A 10000-nucleotide genomic window follows, 5' to 3' on the forward strand; every position below is an offset into this window, starting at 1 on the left:
GAACCGGGCGACCCGTTAAAATTGCTTAGCCGAGGTCCTGGAAGCCTAACCCGGCGTGATCTTGTGCAAAAAGCCGCTCCCGAGCTCCAGCTGGAAGTTTAAAAAGAACCGGGCTGGATCAAAAAAAGAACCGGGCTGGTTCAAAAAAGAACCGGGCGACCCGTTAAAATTGCTTAGCCGAGGTCCTGGAAGCCTAACACGGCGTGATCTTGTGCAAAAAGCCGCTCCCGAGCTCCAGCTGGAAGTGTAAAAAGAACCAGGCTGGATAAAAAAAAGAACCGGGCTGGATCAAAAAAGAACCGGGCGACCCGTTAAAATTGCTTAGCCGAGGTCCTGGAAGCCTAACACGGCGTGTTCTTGTGCAAAAAGCCGCTCCCGAGCTCCAGCTGGAAGTGTAAAAAGAACCAGGCTGGATAAAAAAAAGAACCGGGCTGGATCAAAAAAGAACCGGGCGACCCGTTAAAATTGCTTAGCCGAGGTCCTGGAAGCCTAACACGGCGTGATCTTGTGCAAAAAGCCGCTCCCGAGCTCCAGCTGGAAGTGTAAAAAGAACCGGGCTGGATAAAAAAAGAACCGGGCTGGATAAAAAAAAGAACCGGGCGACCCGTTAAAATTGCTTAGCCGAGGTCCTGGAAGCCTAACACGGCGTGTTCTTGTGCAAAAAGCCGCTCCCGAGCTCCAGCTGGAAGTGTAAAAAGAACCGGGCTGGATAAAAAAAGAACCGGGCTGGATAAAAAAAAAGAACCGGGCGACCCGTTAAAATTGCTTAGCCGAGGTCCTGGAAGCCTAACACGGCGTGTTCTTGTGCAAAAAGCCGCTCCCGAGCTCCAGCTGGAAGTGTAAAAAGAACCGGGCTGGATAAAAAAAAGAACCGGGCTGGATCAAAAAAGAACCGGGCGACCCGTTAAAATTGCTTAGCCGAGGTCCTGGAAGCCTAACCCGGCGTGATCTTGCCCGAAATTCGGCCTCTATACTTCCATTTTAGGTACCAGGCGCTCATAGTGTGTTGGTCCCACTAGTCAGTGTACTGGTCCCCCTCGCTAGTGTACTGGTCCCCCTAGTCAGTGTACTCATCCAGTTACCCCCCGTTTTCCAAAACACCATCGGCACGTATAAGGGGGGGACTCCTGAGAGAGATGAGGTATATGCCAGCGCAACACCAATCCGCTCCGCGCTGGTTCCCATGTCGGCTACGGATGAATAAAACCAGCCTGTCCCCCCTGGAGCTCACGAGACACGGAATTTTTTCTAAGTGCCAACGGCTCTTCCGAGCAAACGTGTCCGCTCCGGCTGGTTCCCCCGTCGGCCTCGAATGACGAAAAATGCCGGTCTCCGCCCGGAGCTCATGACAAACGAAAAATTTTCTAAGTGCCAACGGCACTAGCGAGCGAATGTGTCCGCTCGGCGCTGGTTCCCGGGTCGAACCCGGAAGACGAAAAACGCCGGTCTCCGCCCGGAGCTCATGACAAACGAAAAATCTTCTAAGTGCCAACGGCACTAGCGAGCGAATGTGTCCGCTCGGCGCTGGTTCCCGGGTCGAACCCGGAAGACGAAAAACGCCGGTCTCCGCCCGGAGCTCATGACAAACGAAAAATTTTCTAAGTGCCAACGGCACTAGCGAGCGAATGTGTCCGCTCGGCGCTGGTTCCCGGGTCGAACCCGGAAGACGAAAAACGCCGCTCTCCGCCCGGAGCTCATGACAAACGAAAAATTTTCTAAGTGCCAACGGCACTAGCGAGCGAATGTGTCCGCTCGGCGCTGGTTCCCGGGTCGAACCCGGAAGACGAAAAACGCCGCTCTCCGCCCGGAGCTCATGACAAATGAAAAATTTTCTAAGTGCCAACGGCACTAGCGAGCGAATGTGTCCGCTCGGCGCTGGTTCCCGGGTCGAACCCGGAAGACGAAAAACGCCGCTCTCCGCCCGGAGCTCATGACAAACGAAAAATTTTCTAAGTGCCAACGGCACTAGCGAGCGAATGTGTCCGCTCGGCGCTGGTTCCCGGGTCGAACCCGGAAGACGAAAAACGCCGGTCTCCGCCCGGAGCTCATGACAAACGAAAAATTTTCTAAGTGCCAACGGCACTAGCGAGCGAATGTGTCCGCTCGGCGCTGGTTCCCGGGTCGAACCCGGAAGACGAAAAACGCCGGTCTCCGCCCGGAGCTCATGACAAACGAAAAATTTTCTAAGTGCCAACGGCACTAGCGAGCGAATGTGTCCGCTCGGCGCTGGTTCCCGGGTCGAACCCGGAAGACGAAAAACGCCGCTCTCTCCGCCCGGAGCTCATGACAAACGAAAAATTTTCTAAGTGCCAACGGCACTAGCGAGCGAATGTGTCCGCTCGGCGCTGGTTCCCGGGTCGAACCCGGAAGACGAAAAACGCCGGTCTCCGCCCGGAGCTCATGACAAACGAAAAATTTTCTAAGTGCCAACGGCACTAGCGAGCGAATGTGTCCGCTCGGCGCTGGTTCCCGGGTCGGACCCGGAAGACGAAAAACGCCGGTCCTCGCCTGGAGGTCCCAGCAAAATCGGCGAAAAAACGACTAAGTGTCAACTTTCGAAAAAACGGCTAAGTGTCGACTTTCGAAAAAACGGCTAAGTGTCAACTTTCGAAAAAACGGCTAAGTGTCAACTTTCGAAAAAACGACTAAGTGCCCACGGCTCTGCGGGGCTTGTGAGTCCGCCCCGCGCCGGTTCGGCGGTCGGCCTCAAAAAGCAAAAAATCAGCCTCTCTCCCTGGAGCTCACCAAAAATTTGTCGAAATTTTTCTAAGTTCTCCTCGAGGTACCAGGGGGTGAGGTACCCGGGCTAAGGTGCAGTACCTTTTTTGGTCTTCAGGTGCGCCAGAGTACAATGAAATGGTCCCAGTAGTCAGTGTACTCATCGACTTTCCCCCCGTTTTCCAAAGCACCTCGTTTACGAGTATGGAGGAGATGGTGCTGGTCTCCCCACGGCGTCGGACACGCCGTCCTCGACAGCACAAGGTCGGATAGAAGACCTGGAAAGCGCCGTGGCACGCGCTGGAGGTGGGCACTTTGGCGAAAAAACGACTAAGTGTCAACTTTCGAAAAAACGACTAAGTGTCAACTTTCGAAAAAACGGCTAAGTGTCAACTTTCGAAAAAACGACTAAGTGTCACCTCTCTGAAAAAATGGCAAAGTGTCGCCTCTCTGAAAATTTTCTAAGTGCCCACGGCTCTGCGGGCTCGTGCATCCGAGCCGCGCCGGTTCTGCAACCGGCCTAGAATGACGAAAAATAACGGTCTCCTCCTGGAGCTCACAGCCAATTGTGGCGAAAAAGTGGCAAAGTGCCCACGGCTCTGCGGGCTCGTGCATCCGACCCGCGCCGGTTCTGCAGCCGGCCTAGAATGACGAAAAATAACGGTCTCCTCCTGGAGCTCACAGCCAACTTGGCAAAAAGTTTCTAAGTGCCCACGGCCCTGCCGAGCTTTGGCGTCCGCCCAGCGCCGGTTCCGCAGTCGGCCTCGAATGACGAAAAATAACGGTCTCCTCCTGGAGCTCACAGCCAACTTGGCAAAAAGTTTCTAAGTGCCCACGGCCCTGCCGAGCTTTGGCGTCCGCCCAGCGCCGGTTCCGCAGTCGGCCTCGAATGACGAAAAATAACGGTCTCCTCCTGGAGCTCACAGCCAACTTGGCAAAAAGTTTCTAAGTGCCCACGGCCCTGCCGAGCTTTGGCGTCCGCCCAGCGCCGGTTCCGCAGTCGGCCTCGAATGACGAAAAATAACGGTCTCCTCCTGGAGCTCACAGCCAACTTGGCAAAAAGTTTCTAAGTGCCCACGGCCCTGCCGAGCTTTGGCGTCCGCCCAGCGCCGGTTCCGCAGTCGGCCTCGAATGACGAAAAATAACGGTCTCCTCCTGGAGCTCACAGCCAACTTGGCAAAAAGTTTCTAAGTGCCCACGGCCCTGCCGAGCTTTGGCGTCCGCCCAGCGCCGGTTCCGCAGTCGGCCTCGAATGACGAAAAATAACGGTCTCCTCCTGGAGCTCACAGCCAACTTGGCAAAAAGTTTCTAAGTGCCCACGGCCCTGCCGAGCTTTGGCGTCCGCCCAGCGCCGGTTCCGCAGTCGGCCTCGAATGACGAAAAATAACGGTCTCCTCCTGGAGCTCACAGCCAACTTGGCAAAAAGTTTCTAAGTGCCCACGGCCCTGCCGAGCTTTGGCGTCCGCCCAGCGCCGGTTCCGCAGTCGGCCTCGAATGACGAAAAATAACGGTCTCCTCCTGGAGCTCACAGCCAACTTGGCAAAAAGTTTCTAAGTGCCCACGGCCCTGCCGAGCTTTGGCGTCCGCCCAGCGCCGGTTCCGCAGTCGGCCTCGAATGACGAAAAATAACGGTCTCCTCCTGGAGCTCACAGCCAACTTGGCAAAAAGTTTCTAAGTGCCCACGGCCCTGCCGAGCTTTGGCGTCCGCCCAGCGCCGGTTCCGCAGTCGGCCTCGAATGACGAAAAATAACGGTCTCCTCCTGGAGCTCACAGCCAACTTGGCAAAAAGTTTCTAAGTGCCCACGGCCCTGCCGAGCTTTGGCGTCCGCCCAGCGCCGGTTCCGCAGTCGGCCTCGAATGACGAAAAATAACGGTCTCCTCCTGGAGCTCACAGCCAACTTGGCAAAAAGTTTCTAAGTGCCCACGGCCCTGCCGAGCTTTGGCGTCCGCCCAGCGCCGGTTCCGCAGTCGGCCTCGAATGACGAAAAATAACGGTCTCCTCCTGGAGCTCACAGCCAACTTGGCAAAAAGTTTCTAAGTGCCCACGGCCCTGCCGAGCTTTGGCGTCCGCCCAGCGCCGGTTCCGCAGTCGGCCTCGAATGACGAAAAATAACGGTCTCCTCCTGGAGCTCACAGCCAACTTGGCAAAAAGTTTCTAAGTGCCCACGGCCCTGCCGAGCTTTGGCGTCCGCCCAGCGCCGGTTCCGCAGTCGGCCTCGAATGACGAAAAATAACGGTCTCCTCCTGGAGCTCACAGCCAACTTGGCAAAAAGTTTCTAAGTGCCCACGGCCCTGCCGAGCTTTGGCGTCCGCCCAGCGCCGGTTCCGCAGTCGGCCTCGAATGACGAAAAATAACGGTCTCCTCCTGGAGCTCACAGCCAACTTGGCAAAAAGTTTCTAAGTGCCCACGGCCCTGCCGAGCTTTGGCGTCCGCCCAGCGCCGGTTCCGCAGTCGGCCTCGAATGACGAAAAATAACGGTCTCCTCCTGGAGCTCACAGCCAACTTGGCAAAAAGTTTCTAAGTGCCCACGGCCCTGCCGAGCTTTGGCGTCCGCCCAGCGCCGGTTCCGCAGTCGGCCTCGAATGACGAAAAATAACGGTCTCCTCCTGGAGCTCACAGCCAACTTGGCAAAAAGTTTCTAAGTGTCACATCTCTGAAAAAACGGCTAAGTGTCGACTTTCGAAAAAACGGCAAAGTGTCACATCTCTGAAAAAACGGCTAAGTGTCGACTTTCGAAAAAACGGCTAAGTGTCAACTTTCGAAAAAACGGCTAAGTGTCGCCTCTCTGAAAAAACGGCAAAGTGTCAACTTTCGAAAAAACGACAGAGTGTCGCCTCTCTGAAAAAACGACTAAGTGTCGACTCTGAGAAAATGGCAAAGTGCCCACGGCTCTGCGGGCTCGTGCATCCGACCCGCGCCGGTTCCCCAGCCGGCCTGAAATAAGGCAAAACCAGCCTCTCCGCCTGGAGCTCAGAGCCAACTTGGCGAATATTTTCTAAGTGCCCACGGCTCTGCGTGGCTACGGCGTCTGCCCAGCGCCGGTTCCTGGGTCGAACCCCGAGGACGAGGAATGCCGGTCTCCGCCTGGAGGTCCCAGCTTAATCGGCGAAAATTTTCTAAGTGCCCACGGCTCTGCCGGGCTCGTGCATCCGACCCGCGCCGGTTCCCCAGCCGGCCTGAAATAAGGCAAAACCAGGCTCTCCCCTGGAGCTCAGAGCCAATTGTGGCGAAAAAACGACTAAGTGTCAACTTTCGAAAAAACGACTAAGTGTCAACTTTCCAAAAAAACGGCTAAGTGTCGACTTTCGAAAAAACGGCTAAGTGTCAACTTTCGAAAAAACGACTAAGTGTCGCCTCTGAAAAAACGACTAAGTGTCGCCTCTCTGAAAAAACGACTAAGTGCCCACGGCTCTGCGGGGCTTGTGAGTCCGCCCCGCGCCGGTTCGGCGGTCGGCCTCAAAAAGCGAAAAATCAGCCTCTCTCCCTGGAGCTCACCAAAAATTTGTCGAAATTTTTCTAAGTTCTCCTCGAGGTACCAGGGGGTGAGGTACCCGGGCTAAGGTGCAGTACCTTTTTTGGTCTTCAGGTGCGCCAGAGTACAATGAAATGGTCCCAGTAGTCAGTGTACTCATCGACTTTCCCCCCGTTTTCCAAAGCACCCCGTTTACGAGTATGGAGGAGATGGTGCTGGTCTCCCCACGGCGTCGGACACGCCGTCCTCGACAGCACAAGGTCGGATAGAAGACCTGAAAAGCGCCGTGGCACGCGCTGGAGGTGTCACTGTGGCGAAAAAGTGACTAAGTGTCAACTTTCGAAAAAACGGCTAAGTGTCAACTTTCGAAAAAACGGCTAAGTGTCAACTTTCGAAAAAACGGCTAAGTGTCAACTTTCGAAAAAACGACAAAGTGTCACCTCTCTGAAAAAACGGCAAAGTGTCAACTTTCGAAAAAACGGCTAAGTGTCAACTTTCGAAAAAACGACTAAGTGTCACCTCTCTGAAAAAATGGCAAAGTGTCAACTGCGAATGTGGTGGTGCATGGAAGGAAGTGGAGGACGGCCGCCTCCTTAAACACAGGCCGAAGAGGAGCGTCAGGGCCGGCTCCTTAAACACGGACCGAGTGTCGCCCTTAACACAGACCAAGCGGAGGACGGCCGCCTCCCTAAATACAGGCCGAACCGGAGCGCGAGGGCCAGGCTCCTTAAACACGGACCGAGTGTCGCCCTTAACACAGACCAAGGGGAGGACGGCCGCCTCCTTAAACACAGGCCGGAGAGGAGCGTCAGGGCCAGGCTCCTCAAACATGGACCGAGTGTCGCCCTTAACACAGACCAAGCGGAGGACGGCCGCCTCCCTAAATACAGGCCGAACCGGAGCGCGAGGGCCAGGCTCCTTAAACACGGACCGAGTGTCGCCCTTAACACAGACCAAGGGGAGGACGGCCGCCTCCTTAAACACAGGCCGGAGAGGAGCGTCAGGGCCAGGCTCCTCAAACATGGACCGAGTGTCGCCCTTAACACAGACCAAGGGGAGGACGGCCGCCTCCTTAAACACAGGCCGGAGAGGAGCGTCAGGGCCAGGCTCCTCAAACATGGACCGAGTGTCGCCCTTAACACAGACCAAGGGGAGGACGGCCGCCTCCTTAAACACAGGCCGGAGAGGAGCGTCAGGGCCAGGCTCCTCAAACATGGACCGAGTGTCGCCCTTAACACAGACCAAGGGGAGGACGGCCGCCTCCTTAAACACAGGCCGGAGAGGAGCGTCAGGGCCAGGCTCCTCAAACATGGACCGAGTGTCGCCCTTAACACAGACCAAGGGGAGGACGGCCGCCTCCTTAAACACAGGCCGGAGAGGAGCGTCAGGGCCAGGCTCCTCAAACATGGACCGAGTGTCGCCCTTAACACAGACCAAGGGGAGGACGGCCGCCTCCTTAAACACAGGCCGGAGAGGAGCGTCAGGGCCAGGCTCCTCAAACATGGACCGAGTGTCGCCCTTAACACAGACCAAGCGGAGGACGGCCGCCTCCCTAAATACAGGCCGAACCGGAGCGCGAGTGTCGCTCCTTAAACACGGACCGAGTGGAGGACGGCCGCCTCCTTAAACACAGGCCGAACAAAATGACACAAAGTGTCAACTGCGAATGTTGTCCATCCAAGGAAGGAGCGTGATGCCCGGCCGGCTCCTTAAACACAGGCCGAGAGTCGCCCCGGACGGTCAGCCTCGCGGCGCCCGTCTGCTCGGATAAAATGACACAAAGTGTCAACTACGAATGTTGTCCATCCAAGGAGGGAGCGTGATGCCCGGCCGGCTCCGAAAACACAGGCCGAGAGTCGCCCCGGACGGTCCGCCTCGCGGCGCCCGTCTGCTCGGATAAAATGACACAAAGTGTCAACTGCGAATGTTGTCCATCCAAGGAAGGAGCGTGATGCCCGGCCGGCTCCTTAAACACAGGCCGAGAGTCGCCCCGGACGGTCCGCCTCGCGGCGCCCGCCCGCTCGGATAAAATGACACAAAGTGTCAACTACGAATGTTGTCCATCCAAGGAGGGAGCTTGAGGCCCGGCCGGCTCCGAAAACACAGGCCGAGAGTCGCCCCGGACGGTCCGCCTCTCGAGGCGCCCGCCCGCTCGGATAAAATGACACAAAGTGTCAACTACGAATGTTGTCCATCCAAGGAGGGAGCGTGATGCCCGGCCGGCTCCGAAAACACAGGCCGAGAGTCGCCCCGGACGGTCCGCCTCTCGAGGCGCCCGTCTGCTCGGATAAAATGACACAAAGTGTCAACTGCGAATGTTGTCCATCCAAGGAAGGAGCGTGATGCCCGGCCGGCTCCTTAAACACAGGCCGAGAGTCGCCCCGGACGGTCCGCCTCGCGGCGCCCGCCCGCTCGGATAAAATGACACAAAGTGTCAACTACGAATGTTGTCCATCCAAGGAGGGAGCTTGAGGCCCGGCCGGCTCCGAAAACACAGGCCGAGAGTCGCCCCGGACGGTCCGCCTCTCGAGGCGCCCGCCCGCTCGGATAAAATGACACAAAGTGTCAACTACGAATGTTGTCCATCCAAGGAGGGAGCGTGATGCCCGGCCGGCTCCGAAAACACAGGCCGAGAGTCGCCCCGGACGGTCCGCCTCTCGAGGCGCCCGTCTGCTCGGATAAAATGACACAAAGTGTCAACTGCGAATGTTGTCCATCCAAGGAAGGAGCGTGATGCCCGGCCGGCTCCTTAAACACAGGCCGAGAGTCGCCCCGGACGGTCCGCCTCGCGGCGCCCGCCCGCTCGGATAAAATGACACAAAGTGTCAACTACGAATGTTGTCCATCCAAGGAGGGAGCTTGAGGCCCGGCCGGCTCCGAAAACACAGGCCGAGAGTCGCCCCGGACGGTCCGCCTCTCGAGGCGCCCGCCCGCTCGGATAAAATGACACAAAGTGTCAACTACGAATGTTGTCCATCCAAGGAGGGAGCGTGATGCCCGGCCGGCTCCGAAAACACAGGCCGAGAGTCGCCCCGGACGGTCCGCCTCGCGGCGCCCGCCCGCTCGGATAAAATGACACAAAGTGTCAACTACGAATGTTGTCCATCCAAGGAGGGAGCGTGAGGCCCGGCCGGCTCCGAAAACACAGGCCGAGAGTCGCCCCGGACGGTCCGCCTCTCGAGGCGCCCGCCCGCTCGGATAAAATGACACAAAGTGTCAACTACGAATGTTGTCCATCCAAGGAGGGAGCGTGATGCCCGGCCGGCTCCGAAAACACAGGCCGAGAGTCGCCCCGGACGGTCCGCCTCTCGAGGCGCCCGCCCGCTCGGATAAAATGACACAAAGTGTCAACTACGAATGTTGTCCATCCAAGGAGGGAGCGTGATGCCCGGCCGGCTCCGAAAACACAGGCCGAGATTCGACCCCGGACGGGCCGTCTTCTCCCGGCGCCCGCCCGCGTACGCCCCCCATCCCCGGTCGCCCGTCTGCTCCCGGCGGGCCTCCGAGTACCCCCTCACCCAACTGACCGACTGGCACTCATGACCCGCCTTGGTAGGGCCCCCATCGGCCTCGGCTCGTCCGACGTCGGGTGGACGGTTCCTACCCACTGCGGGTCGCACTCTAGCGCCCCGGCCGCCGCGTGAGCGTGCGCTCCCCGCGCCGCCCCGCAGGCCCCGGCGCGACCGTACTGCGGCGAGACCGAGACGACCCGGTTTGGCATCCATCCCACCTAGCCACGATCCACGGAGGCCGAGCGAGCGGCTGAGTGTCGGGCGCCGCGCGTGCGAGCGTCCGCCGGCCGCGCCGGT

The sequence above is a fragment of the Syngnathus leptorhynchus genome, unplaced genomic scaffold (assembly GCF_054491065.1).
Source record: "Syngnathus leptorhynchus isolate UIUO unplaced genomic scaffold, UIUO_Slep HiC_scaffold_243, whole genome shotgun sequence".
Lineage (NCBI taxonomy): Eukaryota > Metazoa > Chordata > Actinopteri > Syngnathiformes > Syngnathidae > Syngnathus > Syngnathus leptorhynchus.